Source organism: Galeopterus variegatus, unplaced genomic scaffold (genome assembly GCF_000696425.1).
Source record: "Galeopterus variegatus unplaced genomic scaffold, G_variegatus-3.0.2 Scaffold206, whole genome shotgun sequence".
In the NCBI taxonomy this organism is placed as follows: domain Eukaryota; kingdom Metazoa; phylum Chordata; class Mammalia; order Dermoptera; family Cynocephalidae; genus Galeopterus; species Galeopterus variegatus.
The window spans coordinates 54942-70226 of record NW_007726317.1 but is presented as its reverse complement, the minus strand read 5'-3'; the positions used below and the strand labels follow the sequence as shown (position 1 = coordinate 70226).

General features: G+C 42.3%; 1 protein-coding gene across 1 annotated transcript in view; it reads right to left on the bottom strand.

Annotated features, from left to right (window-relative positions):
• The window catches only part of DYNC1I1 (dynein, cytoplasmic 1, intermediate chain 1), a 312180-nt gene that overhangs the window by 296507 nt on the left and 388 nt on the right, over positions 1-15285 (bottom strand). The gene's annotated exons all lie outside the window — the stretch shown is intronic.

The window sequence follows — 15285 nt, the reverse complement described above, 5'->3', positions numbered from 1 at the left end:
GGTGTGAATTTTTCAGGTTTTCTCTAGTCTATCCAGGGAAAAGGACACCCTGACCGGCTGACGTCACCTCCTGTTAGGAGAGTCACCAGCCCACCATCTTGAAGTGCCAGCTGCGAGGGTTCCATGTGCATCCAACCTTTAATCTTCCCCACTTCAGATAATGGCAATTCCAGCCTTCCAGTGACTCAGGCCAGGAATCTTGGAGTCATCCCTGATTTCTCTTCCTGTCAAACTCTACATCCAATCCATTACAAATAATTTGGGCTCTTCCTTCCACACATTCCCAGACTCTGTCTGCCTTTCACCACCTCCCCTGCTATCTATCATCCTGTCTAAGCCACCATCATCTTTCATCCATATTATTGCAAAAGCCCCCTGCACGGTGTCCTCATTTCCACCCGTGGCCCCCTTTGCAGTCTCTTCTCCACACAGCTGCTAGAGTGATTTGTTAAAAGACAAGTCAAATCATGTCACTTCTCTCCATAAAACTCTCCAATTGGCTCTCCAAAAGTCAGAGTCCAATGACCTCCATGGCCCCACACAATTCAGCCCCATTACTTTTGTGATTTCATCTCCAGACACGCTGGCCTCCCCACTGGTCCCCAAACACATCGGGTACACTCCCTCCTCAGGCTCTTTGCATTTACTATGCTTCCCTCTGCCTTTTACACATTTTTCCCTAAACACTCATGTCTGGATGGCTTTTTTCTTCAAGATTCAGTTCAAATTTCATCTCATGGAGACCTTACTTGACAACTCTACTTAAAAGAGCAAATTACCCCACCCCCACTTCCCCTGCACTCCCGAGTTTCTTCTGCTGTCTCATTTTTCTTCATTACATGTATTACAACCTAACACTTGAGTATTTTTCATTGTTTGTCTCTCCTCCTAAAATTTAAGCTCCAAGGAGGGCACAGATTTTGTCCATATTGTTGAGTGACGTACTACCAATACTTAGGATATTGGTAGTACGTCACTTCCCCTCGTCCCAGCCTTATTCTCTAGAAAATGGGTCAAAGTTCCACTGGCTTCAGGATTCTCCTAGATCTGCTCTCCCAACTCTCCCTCTTACCCCTTTTGCTTTGATCTGATGTCCCCGATTGCCATATTATTGCCACACCTAGATTCTGCCTTCTTCTCAGCCCTTTTGAATTCATTACATAATTTGACCATCTGCTTGTTTTTTCAATGCTCATGTCACTTCTAGGATTACTCTTAATGACCTCAGCCTACTCCTGTCCCAACCATACCCAGATCAGATCTCTGAAACGAAGGGCCCAGCAACCTGAGTTCTCAGAAGAGTTCAGAATACTGACCTATAGGCAAGAGTACTGTGGTACAATGGGAAGGGCAGCTTCTCCTGGCAAGTTAGTAAGTTGGCATTTTATGTTTGTGGCCTAATATGTAATACATATTTACATTGGGTTGTGTGTTTATTCATTGCTGAATTGCTAGATAGTTTTGGCTGCATAAGAACAATCTATTACCTAGACCCTCAAAACTAAGATTCAGACTTTAATCCTGCCTATCTTTATAGCTAACTGCTGGCTTTGATCACATCTCTACCCACAGCTACAATATGATGCTAACTGCAGATAAGAATCTTGATGCCTAAGAGTGTTGCCTAGCCATGTTCCCAGCACAGTAGCACATACCCACACACGTACACATACAGTCACCTGACATCAAGTTCCTTTGGCATATCAGAGCACACTTCCCCCCACCACTTCAGCCCCTGCTACACAGTGACACTCCGTCTTCAGGGAGGGAGTTGGGGGCCTAGGGGAAGGAGTGTGGGATGATTTACCCCTCATAGGAGGAGATATGAGAATACCTTGGGTACTTGAGCAAGATGCCCCATATGTTTATAAGACAGGGAGAGTCACACAACCAAATTTTCTAATTTGCAAGGAGTCAGGAAGCCGAAGTAGTTGTCTCCACAATGTTAACTTTACCTTTATGTTAATTCACTTTAACGAGTACTTATTGAGCTCCTACAGGTGCAGAGTGCTGTTTTGGGTACTGTGGGATTTACACAAATGATTAAAGTAGAGTCTGTCTCAGAAAGCTTGTAATATGGTAGGGTCTGGAAACACTAGCAACACTGTAAGGGAGAATAGGATAAATACATGATAAAGGTATAAAGCACTAAAGGGAGCTTGCAGGAACTGGAACACAGAGGGAGCTTCATGAAGGAGGAGCTGGGAGAGCAGGACATTGACATGTGGGTAGGATGGGAACTGGGGGAGCATCTCCTGTGGAAGAAAAGGGAAGGGGTGAAATGGCAGAGGCGGGAGGTGGCAGCCTGTGTGTGAGAAACTGCACAGTTCAGTGGACTGTAGCATATGCTCTAGTGGGGTTGAAAGGGAGGGGTGTGGTGGGGACAAGCTGGAAAGGGGGTGCTTGGTGCTGCACTCGCAGGCCATCACTGACCCAGGGCAATTGTTTCTCCCTTTGGTCCTACCTCTCTTCAGAAGAATGTTATATTTATTTTTAAAACATGTAAGGGTCTTGAAAAAAAAATCAAGACTTTCCATGTTAAATCAATTCAATCTATTTGAATGTGTTAATCAATGCAAACAACTAGAATTTACACTTCTCTTACATATCACACCTTTGCTATACAGATAAAAAGTGAGAAAGTGTTCAAAATAGGTACCTTAGCATTTGTAACACATTCTTTGCATAAGATAAGCATTCAGGGTGGTAACTCTACCCCCAAGTAATCCCTTTTCTGTTCTTTATACTGTAAAAATTATATATGGTATTTGGGGGGGTTTGGTGGTCCTATAAGATTATAATGCCTATACCATATAGCCTAAGTGTATAGTAGGCCATGCCATTTAGGTGTGTGTAAATACACTCCATGATGTTCACACAATGACAAATTGCCTAACTACACACTTCTCAGGACATATCCCCGTCATGAAGCCACACACGACTATGTTCCGTATTCATCCAGCCTCTGCTTTTGGGAAGGTGGATCAGACTTTGAGGAGATTAGGAGATTACTGAACAGAAAAATAAAGGAATCAATGAAAGAATGAGCCTCTACTGTATGTGGTATTACCAGTTTGGAATGAAATCAGCTGCAACATTTCTAGCTTATTTTTAATGGTTGTCAAAAGCTGTGAAAGTCCCTTCAACCCCACCTGACAATGCTACAGCATTCCCATTGTCTGGCAGGAAATTAATGAATGTTTGTTGAATGAACAAATGAATGAACAAATGTTACAACTTGACTGGTCACATGAGAAAGGAAGTAGACATAGATCATTACATTTATTTTTCTAGCCTGGCACTTGGCCACCTTGTGTACACTGCCCTAAATGAACGGCAGAACCTGGCCAGAGGACAGCAGGGATATAAGGCTCTGTCTAGAACATAGAACCACAGACCCTTAAATGTGGAGAAAAAAAATCATTTAGAGATTACCAAATGCTGGTCTGACCTCTCACCGATGTGTCTCTTCACAGACAATCCTCCCTGGCGGTGACACACTTGAACTCTCGTAGGCATTGGGAACTCAGTACCTCACAGCCAGTCCAGTTTTTGAACAGCTTGAGTAAAATCAAAGACTCTCCATTATACTGATATGAATTCTGCTTCTCACTAGAAGTTTGGACTATAACAGATAGGTGTCCTAATACCTAACTGCCAAAGATGAATCCTCAAGCCAGTCCTTCACCTGCTTACAGCCCACAAAGAGTGGCAAAGGAAGCCAAAGGTGAGACAGGGGAGAGAGTGTGAGCATCTACCAAGACGAGCCATGCAGCCTCTGTACACCATCCCCAGGCTCCAGCTCCTCAGAACTTTGCCTGGGCCCTGTCCCCAGGCACGTGGACATTTTGACTTTCTGGAATCAAACATGCAGAATGCCTCCATGATTCATCTACAGTGGATCTGAGTCACTTTTGTGGAGCATACTAACATTTATAAGTCAAATGTATTTCACAGGGTCTAGTTTCCACAGCCCTGTAGTTTCAGGTATAACCTAACTTTTGAAAATTACATATAGACAAGCTTGCAAAAGACAGGAAAATTTCCCCAGGCTAAAGTCTCTGATGTAGGTAAAGAATTGTTATACAGCAAAATTGCATGCTGAAAGACAGATGCCCTTGGAGCAGGTTAACCTAAAGTTGCTTTATTGTTATGTAAAAATACTGAGGAAACTGCTGTAGGAAAAGACAATATTTGCTAAGAACAAGCTTTTGTTGATGGATGGACTTAACCTTTTGCAAATTGCATTATGGAATGTCACTTTCTTATTTCACTGATGTTACCAGCCTCTATTGTTAAATTATACTTAGCCATAACTCCACCTTTGTTCCTTTTCTGTAACTTTCTGGCCTGGAAAATAAATACTGAGACAGACCCCCAGCTCAGGGTTAATTTCCTGAGGAGGAATGCCTCTCTCTTGAGGGTTCTAGAAAATTAACCCTTCGTGGTTTCTCACTGCTCAGAAGAAATGGGCTTTGAGTAATCCTTTGCATCTCTATCACCCAGGGGAATAGAGGTGACCAAGAGAGTGCAACAACTTTAAATTTTTTTCTTTTTTAAAATTTAACATTTTTTAATTGACAAATACAAATAGTACATATTTATTTTGTACAAATTATGTTTTGATTATGTATACACTCAATTGAAATATGAAATGGCCCAACTGAGCTAATTAAGATATTTATTACCTCACATACTTATTTTTTTTGTGGTGAGAACACTAATTTAATATGACTTTGGAGTGCTGGGGGTAGATTTGGGGAATTAAGACATGTGTCCTCAATAGACCTGAGTGACAAGATCAACTTGATATTCTAGAGCTAATCTCTCAACTAAGGTAGCCTCACAAGCTGGGGAAAATCTAACTGAACCTCCCGCCTTTACAATTCCCATGAGCCAGGCTCTGCTCTATTGGGCAGAGACAGAATGCTCCATGTGATCCTGATTCAGGAAGGCAAGGCTCCAGAATCCTAAGAATCACCAAGCTCACACTCATTTTGGGCCCAGACACCCAAAAGGTGACACGTTTCAGGAAGCCAATGTTTGTACTAAACATATCAAAATGATCCAAGAGGAAAAAATAAATCCTATAAGAAATGGAAAATTAATTGGGATTCATCCTCTCAAACTTCACCACAACACTAGAAGTGGGTCTTATTATTACCAGTTGTGTTTTGTAGAGGAAGACAATGAGGTACAGAGAGGCCCAGTAACATTTCAAGTTCGCACAGCTAGTCAGTAGTGAAACCGAGATTGGAACCCCAGCTCTGGAGATCATGCTCTTTTGCCCTCTCTTAAAAATTGTTATAATTTTTTCTGGGATCATATCAGGTCCAAGAACAAAAGAGGAAGATGAAGATAAAACATTAATACAAATGGTTTTGCCTGGTTAACACTGATGTCTGGTCAGCCTGCAAATTCAAAGAAGTGACTATTCAGTTTATTACTAATCGACTTCCCTTCCTTGAACACCCGTTATGCTTTGTTATACCTTTATTAGGCACTTATCATATTTTACCGTATGTGATAGCCACTTGATATGTGATAACAAATAACCACATACTATGTTTTATATTTTTCCCCAATTGGACATGGGTCCCTAAGATCTATGCCTCATTCATTTTTAAGTGCCGACTCAGCACTCAGTCTTGCTCAGGGTTTGCAATCTATAAGCACTAATAAATATTCTTGGCTAGAATTGGAAAACTATTGAAGGAAGTTAATTTTTATGCCTACACATATTTCTTTTATTCTTTATCAGTAAAAATCCAGATTTGTAAGCTCACTTTTCTAAGAACCTGTTATTCCTCATGATGCTAAAATGATTCAAGTGCATGTTATATTCTAAATGAACATTCTTTCAGGTGCTACTATAGCTGGATGTTAAAACCACTACATGTGTGGTTCTATATCAGTCAGCACCCCTAGGGATGTCTCTTAGAGACTGTGGTTAGCAGCAGGAATAGGCCGACCTTATGAAAGTCTCTCCCTTCCACAGTTATTTGGGTTAATCACAAAAATTCCAGTTCCCCTCCCATAAGACTATACCTAAGCACTCCTTTGTAGTCAGGCATGGCCATATGACATGATTTGGCCAATGAAATGTGAGTAGATGAGTCACGTGCCCCTTCGGGGGGGGGAGGTTTATTACCCAGGATGCAATGTGCCATGGGGACTGTAGAAGCAGACATCAAGGTGAAGCCCCTCTCCACATGGGTCTCTGGGTGAATACAGTGAATGGACCCCTTATGGACCAACACTGGACATGCAACATGAGCGAGAAAAATCGTGTTTTGTTACTCCACCGAGTTTTGAGAGTTGTTCGTTATTATATCATGATGCAGCCTAACCTGATCAATACACCCTTATGGCCCAAATCTACTCCAATGAACCAGAATTCTGGTTATTTTTCACCTTCCTTGAGTTAATGTTGGCAACTGCAAGTACCCTTCCTTTACCATCTCTATCTTACTGTTGCTGTGGAATGCCCTGTGAAGAGGGCATAAAAAATAATAAAGTATTAAATGTCATTATTAACTATACAGTCACCAGAACATGTGCACCAGTTAATGCAATTTTCATTCTGTATTTTTCCCCAGAGAGTTCCATGTGAACTTTGTCCATGTACTGTCCAGATCGGCTTTCCCAGTGTTTGGGAAGGTAGCAGTGGTGTTGACAGTGTTAAAGGACAGTGTTTTCAGTACACTGACCTATCCTCAAAAGTAAAAAATTTTTTGCCCAATTGACTGAGATAAATGGCATAGTCTGGGCAGGATGTATCAGAGAAAGGGAACATTTGAAGAGAGTATCTTCCTCCTCCGCTGTAACTGTTTTGTAACTCAACTTTTATATCTACTTTAAACTAAAATCTATGATTTGTCGGCCTTCAAATTTAAGGAATCCATATTCCTTTATTTTTAAAAACAAAAAAAATTGAAGGGAAATAAGCACAGTACCCCCTTTAAATTCTGTGGGATCAGACACGGTGTTTCACTGTTGCTTAATATGCCAATTACTTTTCAACAGCATTTGAAAAATATCAAAAAGCTTAAAAGGAAGCAAGAAAATCTGTTAAGTATTCAAAACCCCAAACCTGGCCTTTACTATATTCCTGGGTGGTCCATATTTGCATTGGGAGATTTAGTTTGGCATTTTAACTTATGTAAATAGATTCTCACTTTCCTCTGAGCCTGAAGGCATTCAAAGAAGCAGGATCCTCTTTCCAAATCAGCCCTAAACCTGTACCTTCTGAAAGTGAACAAAGTCATGCTTTTCAAGGAAACAGAGAAGTTTTTTTGTTATTCGTTCTGCCACAAAATACTTACCAATTCCCACAACCCCTTGCTATTTTGATACTAATGGGGCAGATGGTGAAATAGGAGACAGACCTTCATTTTAAAAGAGAACACTGTCAAAAGACACCTTCCCCACAGGGCCTGCTACCCTTTCCATCCCCCAAACCCACGAACTACTGACATTCCACAGGTTGGTTCTGAGACAGAATTTCAGGGTCCTTCCCTGCACTCAGGCTCATTTTAACATTCAACAGCTTAATAAACATTTAAAGGTTTCCATATGCTGCACTATACTATCTAAAACTCTTCAGAAGGAGAGGGCTTATTCCATTGTAATTAGTAAAAATCTGGTCAACAAAGAAATGGGTACAATTTCTGGTCAGAGTAGACAAACAAGGTGTTTTCTAAAAGGGAAACTATAGGCAAAGAATATAGAACGCTATGCCACTATCTACTCACTCGAGCTATTTAAAATATACATGTTACTCTTGGCTCCACTGTTGACATTAGTATAAAATATAAATCCAACAATGAATCAAAACTCCCCTTCCTCTCACCAGAAATAAACCAAAGTACTGAACTGCTCAGCAGAGAGTGTCAGATCAAAGCCAGATCAAAAGAATTAGCCTAAGGGATTCACAAAAAAAAAAAAAAAAAAAAATCTCAAACCATCCTGTCTGTCATTTCTGGAATGAAAAGTTGTCCTCCCCAAGACTCCCCTTCCCGCAGCAGAAATACTCAGTATGATTCTGATTCAAGAAGGCAAGGCTTCCAGACTTCCAGGCATTATCAAGCCCACATTCATATTAGCTCAGACGCACAATGGGTGCTACATTTCAGGAAGTGACTGTTTTTACTAAACACTTTAAAATGATCCAAGGGGAAAGAATTAAGCCTTATAAGTATTTACCATGTGTAAGACCATCTGCTGGAAGTACAAGGATGTCTCAAGGAGCCTAGACTAGAAGGGGAAGGAGGTATGTGCATAGTAAGTATAAATCAAGATTATTTTTTTTTAAAAAAGCATGCCTTTGGTTCAAAGGAGGGTAAGATCACACATGTCCAAGAGAAGAGAAGGCGAGAGTGACATAATTGCTGTCAGATAGTAAAAAGCATCTCCCATGCATTGAGTGTGTGCCATGTGCTGGGTCTTGTACGCTCATTGTCTGCATGGGGTCAGAGGTAAGACTTTCTCTCTAGTCTCTGAAGGTTTGATAATTGAGTCTATGAAATAAACTGACAGTGGACAGATACACAGGAGAAAAGACATACAAATTTATTATGTGCATATGCACAGGAGTTCCACAAAATATGAGACTCAAAGAAGGGCCAGATGATTCAAGTTTATATGACAGAAGGGAGTAGCTACAGAAATGAATAGGGTTGTGGGGCTTTGGGGGAGAGGGGGTTGGCAACACAAGTTATAGAAGGGTAAGGGGAAAATATGCATAGCCATGAACAAAGGTGTCTTGTTATGTGGATAAAAGTCTCTCAGCTAATAAAAGTTATCTCAGAGCAGCCCTCTTTCTGATACAGAATCTCTAGTAATGTAGATTTTCTCTATAGATGTAAATTGCTTTTACAAAAAGACAGCTTTTCAGAGCTACTCCTGTATGTACAATTTCTCAGAATAACCAGCTCAAAATATGCCAAAGAAGTATATTTTGGGATGGCGCATTCTGTTCTCCTACAGTCATATTTTGGGGGTGTTGTGTCCTGCACCCCAACATCTATACTCCTCACTGTAACTGTGCATGTCAGGCATCATTATCCCCATTTTATCCCCTTCATTATCTTCATTTACAGATAAAAAACCTGAGGCTCACATAGGCAGTAAGTGGGATATCGTGCCTCTTCCCATACCTTTATGCTGCTCCTTACATGTTATGCTCTTATTATCTAAGACCAAACAAAGAAATTGACTTAAATTTCACAGGGAAGATTTCAATGAGAAAAGCAAAACATGTAAAGCAAGGTTTCTTAACCTTGGCATCACTGACATTTTGAGCCAAATAATTCTTTGTTGTGGGGGCTGTCCTGTGCATTGTAGAATGTTCAGCTGCTAGCAGCTCTAACCTCTACCCACTAGATGCCAGTAGCAACCCCTTCTCCCCAGCTGTGATAATCAGACATGTCTCTAGATAGTGTCCAGTGTTCTGTGGAGAGAACAATCACTTCTGGCTGAGAACCATTGATCTAAAACCATACTGGAATGGGCCAGTCTCTTACTGAGAAACATTACATAGAGGAAAGACAGCTGTCCACCAACTACCTCTACTTGAGGGCAGGAAATGGGACCAGCCAGACACTCTGTGCAGTTCCTTCCAGCCCTGCCCACCTCTTCCTTGAGTCAGAAAGATAAATGGTGGAGGGCCTGACTGCCAGTAACTGCCCCACGCTGACCTGTAATGCACAGCACCTGTGCTAGTTAAATGTGTTGTCTTCAAACTGGCATCCATATACCCCAGGCCTCCACGAAGACTTTTTCTAAAAAGCATGCAGGCATGGAAGAGCTAATGACATTAATTTCCAGATCCACAGCTTCTGTCATTATGCTTTCCGAAAACTTATCTGCCAGACTATGTGCTTGTGATTACAGAATCATTCAGGGCCTCCTTTCCCACCTCCCTTTTCACAAAAGCCCTTCTTCCATATTACCTTTAAAAAGAAAAATAAAAATAGAAAAAGGAGATTCCAAATCTTACTAAGATGCTTGACCAAAGGGATATGAAAATATCCTTTTGTTAAAGAGCTTCTTCAGATACTTTTTAAGTTGAGGTTGGTGTAGTATATAGATTTTAGTTGGATTCAAAGAATAATGTTATCATTTTATTTTTAAATGTCAAAGTTTATAATATTCTGGAAATCACTTTCATAGTGATTCTTTACAATTTGTGACAAAAACCGCTAGAGGTCAACCTAAAATATGTGCCTGTGAGGGAGTGGCAGAATTTTAAAAAATTCTTCAGGGGTTATAGGAGAGAAAAATGTTGGAAGAGTGCTGAGTTAAAGCATAATGAAGCGCAGTGGTTCCCCAGGAAAATCTATTGATCAAGTACAGTCATCCTCTGCAGTGCCCAGACTGTTACTTTCATTATAAAGACTATCCTCAACTCTAACAGAAATTTCTGCTTGTGCATTGGCCACACTGATGACATTAGCTATTCTGTAGCCCCAAATGAATAATGGGTTGTTCTGTAAGAGTATAACAAGAATATAGGTAGGTGTGAAAATGTTAAGACTTAAGTAATATTTTGCAAGCAAGAGCAGCTGCCTGATATGGACTGTACACTAAAGGGAACATCAGTCATCCAGTAAGTAGAGGTCCTCTCAGGATTTAGTACCAACTCAGTGTTCTGGATCATGACACAGCCACTATATCAGGCAAGCCCCAGAAAACTGAGCAGCCTTGAAGCAAATTCACCTTTGCAATAAATAAAGTTTTGACTTTCAGCTGCCCCTGCAAGGTAGTCTTTGGGCTGTGCTGGTGTGGGTTGCTATGCAGTTGGTACTCTGCAAGATACCTGGCAACACTCGAGAATCAAATGTATGGGGCTTCATCTCACCTCACAGAAAGTAGGGCTTGCTTATCCTCTGCCACACAGAGAGATGTAGAATTTTCTTGTTCCCTTTGGTAACTCTTTCAGGCTTTTTCTATCAATGTGTGAATGTGTTCTTGAGGTACTCTCAGTCCTGCCACCATAAAAAGCTACACTAAAGAACACTTTTTGGCATCCCACATAGACAGAGAAACAATGAGATATGGTGGGAAGAGAATGAACAGACTTTGGAATCAGGCTGACCTGCATTTGAAATCCAACTCTGCCACTAACTGGCCCTGTGTGTCCTTGGCCAAGTGACTAAATCTCTCCAAGCATCCTCTTGTTTGTCAAAGAAAGAGAAAAAGGAAATCACTGGGATGATTTCAATGACCTAACATGTGTATAAGGCAATGAATATGCACAGGGTAAGTGCCCAATGAACTGCAAGCAGTGCTAGGGCTGCCTCTCATTCGCAGGGGTCTCACTTGGTTGCAGCATGCGTTAGTGTATGCTGTACCTGCCACCTCAGCTCCAGGTGAAATGCCACAAATGTCCTAATAGTCAAGAACGTGTTTTTCTTGGCTGGCTCTGGGAAGGTAGTTTTGCCTTGTCTCCAACACATTTCAGCAGAGTAGCCTCTCCTCCTCTCCTCTTTCCTACACAGTGCACATAAACCAGTGATTCTTAATCTCTTTTTAGTTACAAATTCCCTATTTTTTCCCCTTGAAAACTGCATTTATGCGCAAATGTGAAAAATTTTGCATCAATTTCAGTTGGTTCAATGACCCCTGAAAACTGTTCCTGTGCCTGCCCTCCACTGTGTCTATGGCTTTTTTCTCAAGAAGGCTCCTCCAAACAAAGAATCAGGGATGCTTTATGCTCATGGAGGCTCTTTGGGGATAGCACCTGGGCAGTGGTGTCTATGTTACAATGTAAGCCTCACTGTGACATTCTGGAGTCAGGCCTCCTTTAGAGAGGTAGCAAAGGAAGTAAGTCCAGGATATGAATGAAAAGTTCCCAGTCTAAAGGAATAATTTTCACATGGACCTGGGCAAGGATTTATACATTGCAAAGAAGAAAAATGAGAGTTGAATTAACTTTATGTCTGAGAGGGGACTCTATGAACTTTTCTTCCCAGGGGAGGATTAATCCTCAAAAGAAGTCAACCCTAGAAGTTCATTGTCCCAGCAAAGTTTCCAAAAGAATATACATTCCCCCATTTTCTGGGGGATGTAGAAGCCATAAAAGTTTCTAGTAAAAAGGATTCCTGATGAAGGTAGCAACTATTGACATGGCGGTTGAGATCCACAAAGTACTATGGAGAATTAGCTAGTTTCATTAAGGAGACAGAACTAATGCAATATTTGATTTCAAAAGGTTATGGATCTACTCCGAGTTTGCTATATCATCCACAGTTACCAATCACTGGCAAAAAAAAGACAACAACACTGTGGCTTCAAGGAAATGACAATGGCTCACAGTGAAGTTGGGCAGCAAAACTGAAAAAAACAGACATGCTCTGCCTTTTCTGTTTCTCACAGAGGACAGGAGCCAAAGTGGATGAGTTCTGGATTTAGAGTTGTCAGACAGACCTGATTTGAATCCTGCCTCTGCCATTTATTTATGTATTTATTGTTCTGTTTGTTTGCTTTGTTTTCGTGGGGCTTTTTTTGGCAGCTGCGTGGTATATGGATCTGAGGTCTGCCATTTATTAACTATATCTTTGATAATGTCATTTAACTCAGTTTCATCAGATGTGGAATATAAATAATGATATCTACTTCATAGGATTAATATAAGGATTAAAAGGAGTTAGCATAAGAAAAGAGCCTGGTAGTCAATATATGAAAATTAACCAATGTCACTGCTTCATAGTACGGGAGAATGATTAAAAGTCTAGGCCTGAGTCAGACCTCCCAAATTCAAACCCTGGCTCTACAACTTAGTAGCTGAGCAAGCTTTGGGAAGTTCATTGTCATCTTTGTGTCTTAGTTTCCTCATCTGTAAAATAAAATTACAAACAATACCTGCCTCATAAGGTTTTTGTGAGGATTAAATAAATAAATACGTGTGAAAGTATTATAAAACACAGTGCCTGGGAAAGTGCTCTGCTCAATACATTCTAGCTATTGTTATCAACCTTTGCTTTACTTGGTAGAACAAAGCATAGGGAGAACAAAGTAATGAGGGAATATACTTACGTTTGCAACAGACGTATGTCACCTTTTCATTTGATGCTAGATTAAATGACAGACAGAAACTGGGGAGAATGAATGGCCCGTAAGTAACAGGGTGAAGCCTGTGCACACCGTCTGTACTAAGAGAGGTGCCAGGGTTTAAACTTGGTGCATATTTTACAAGATTGGTGTACATGGCTGTTCTGAGAATGGACAGATGAGCACCCAGGCTAGATCCCCAAGAATTGCTTGACTCAGCACTGGAGTCAAGGGAAAGGCTCCTTTATTAAATGTAGACTCAGGAAGGACTGTTTTGGGAAGTAAAAGGCTTGGTAATAAAAGACACAGAGCCCCCTCTTAGATATAAAACATGAAGACAGAAATGCCAAGTGACTTCCGCTTACCTCCTCAGAGGTTAGTCAGAAACTGGGGGCCATGAACCGTGAGTGTAAGAATTCTGCGCCTTTTTCCTGTTGGTTGAGTTTGTTTTCTCTGCCCGTATTCTTAATGGTGATTATGCATAATGATGGAAACCTTTAACAGCAAAACAACCTCGGGCATGTTTCAGTAGGAAAGGGGCTGTAAAGGCTGGGAGTGGGAAGGATCTGCAAGCCACCCTCTCCTCCAGGAGACTGTGCACAAGAGGCTTCAGCATCCCAGAAGTTCAACGGGAGAGGAAGCAGGTGCACCCATGCCTGAGGCCTGAGACAAGAAAGAAAGAGAGATGCAGGAGGTGTTCTGGGCCACAAATGGGGCCCTGAGCTGGATGGGCTGGAAAGGCCTGCACTGGGCCCCCAACCTATTGTCAAAATATCCCAATGATGGTGCTAAACAGTTTTATGAGGAATGGCTCTTGGAGCACTGGATCCTCAGACTTAAAGAAATATTGGACAGTTGGTTCCTACAAAGAGGACATTTGATGACACAGTGGTAAGAGTGTCCAACTTAATTTTACTAAGAAATATGGTCAGAAGAGCAGAGTTTGGGCCCTTTTCTCCAAACTAACCCTTTTTGGAGTAAAGTTGGCATTTTAAATAATCACAGAAAATATTAGTCACATTTGCACTAGCCCTTTCAGGATGCATTTGCACTAAATGTTCCCATTTCAAGTTTACTAACACTGATCAACATGCTTCTCTATAATGCCCACAATAGAAGTATATACATCGATATATCACCCATATCCTGCAAATAACAGACATTTGTTGTCTACTGCAGTTACCTATGCCTTACTGTTAGCTATGCTTTCTGCTAATCTGGAATGTTTGGAAGCAATTTTTCACAACTCTGAACTAGAGTAAGTCTACAGAGCCCACTTGAAAGGCATTCCAGGCAAGAAAATGGCTGGCTACTCAGTCCTGCCCCTTACATAGGTGTGGTAAAAGCCAGGATAACAAATATACTCCATCTTCTGCATTTCGTTCAGTCTCTGGTTTCCTAAGTAATTTCCTGTCCTGGCCCTTGGCTTCTTTTTAACCTTATCAGCCAAGCTACAAGTCGTGAGACTCCCGCACACTCAGTTCCCATCAGGGTTGCCACGATCACTGTCCTTATGATGACGACGCACAGATTTATAAGGCCAGAGCGACTGCGGGTGGGAGTGAGGGAAGGAGAGCCAGGAGGCCGGGTAGGTGTTTACTAAAACATATCCCCCAGCCACACTTTTTTTGAAGCAGAGAGAGAAACCGGCATCTTCTTGCGTGAGTGTTTAATTAATGCTCTGCTGGAAGTGAGTCGCTCCCTCGACTTGGTGGGTAGCGACAGCATCTATAGAGCTTTGCAGACAGCTCGAAAATGTAATCAAACAGCATCCTTTCCCCTCCCTCTGCGGCTCCCCCCTCCCGCAGGAGCCGTCAGCTGGTGGCCCAGAGGGGTGCAGATTTCACTGCCGCTTACCTTCTGCTCCCCGGGAGAAGACCGAGGCGGGCGCACTGGGACGCCCCTCCCAGCCCACAAGGTGGGCGACACGGCGATGACACCACGACCCTTCCTCCTCTGCCCTTGCGTCTGGACTCCTCCGCGAGAGCTGCAGCAGGGGGCTGCCGCTGGGGGGCTCTGGCCGCCTTTGGGCGCAGCGGAGCACGCAGGAGACTGGCAAGGGGCCGAGGCAAGGGTCCGGCTGCGGCTGCAGCGGCCGCTGCTACTACCCGGCTCCCAGGGCAGGCGACACTGGGGCGGGCAGGACTGGGAAGCGGCGCGGAGGAGGGGGCGCGGAGGAGGCGGCCCGGAGGGCGCGCCCTGCCGCTCCTGTTTACCTGGACGCTCAGCAGC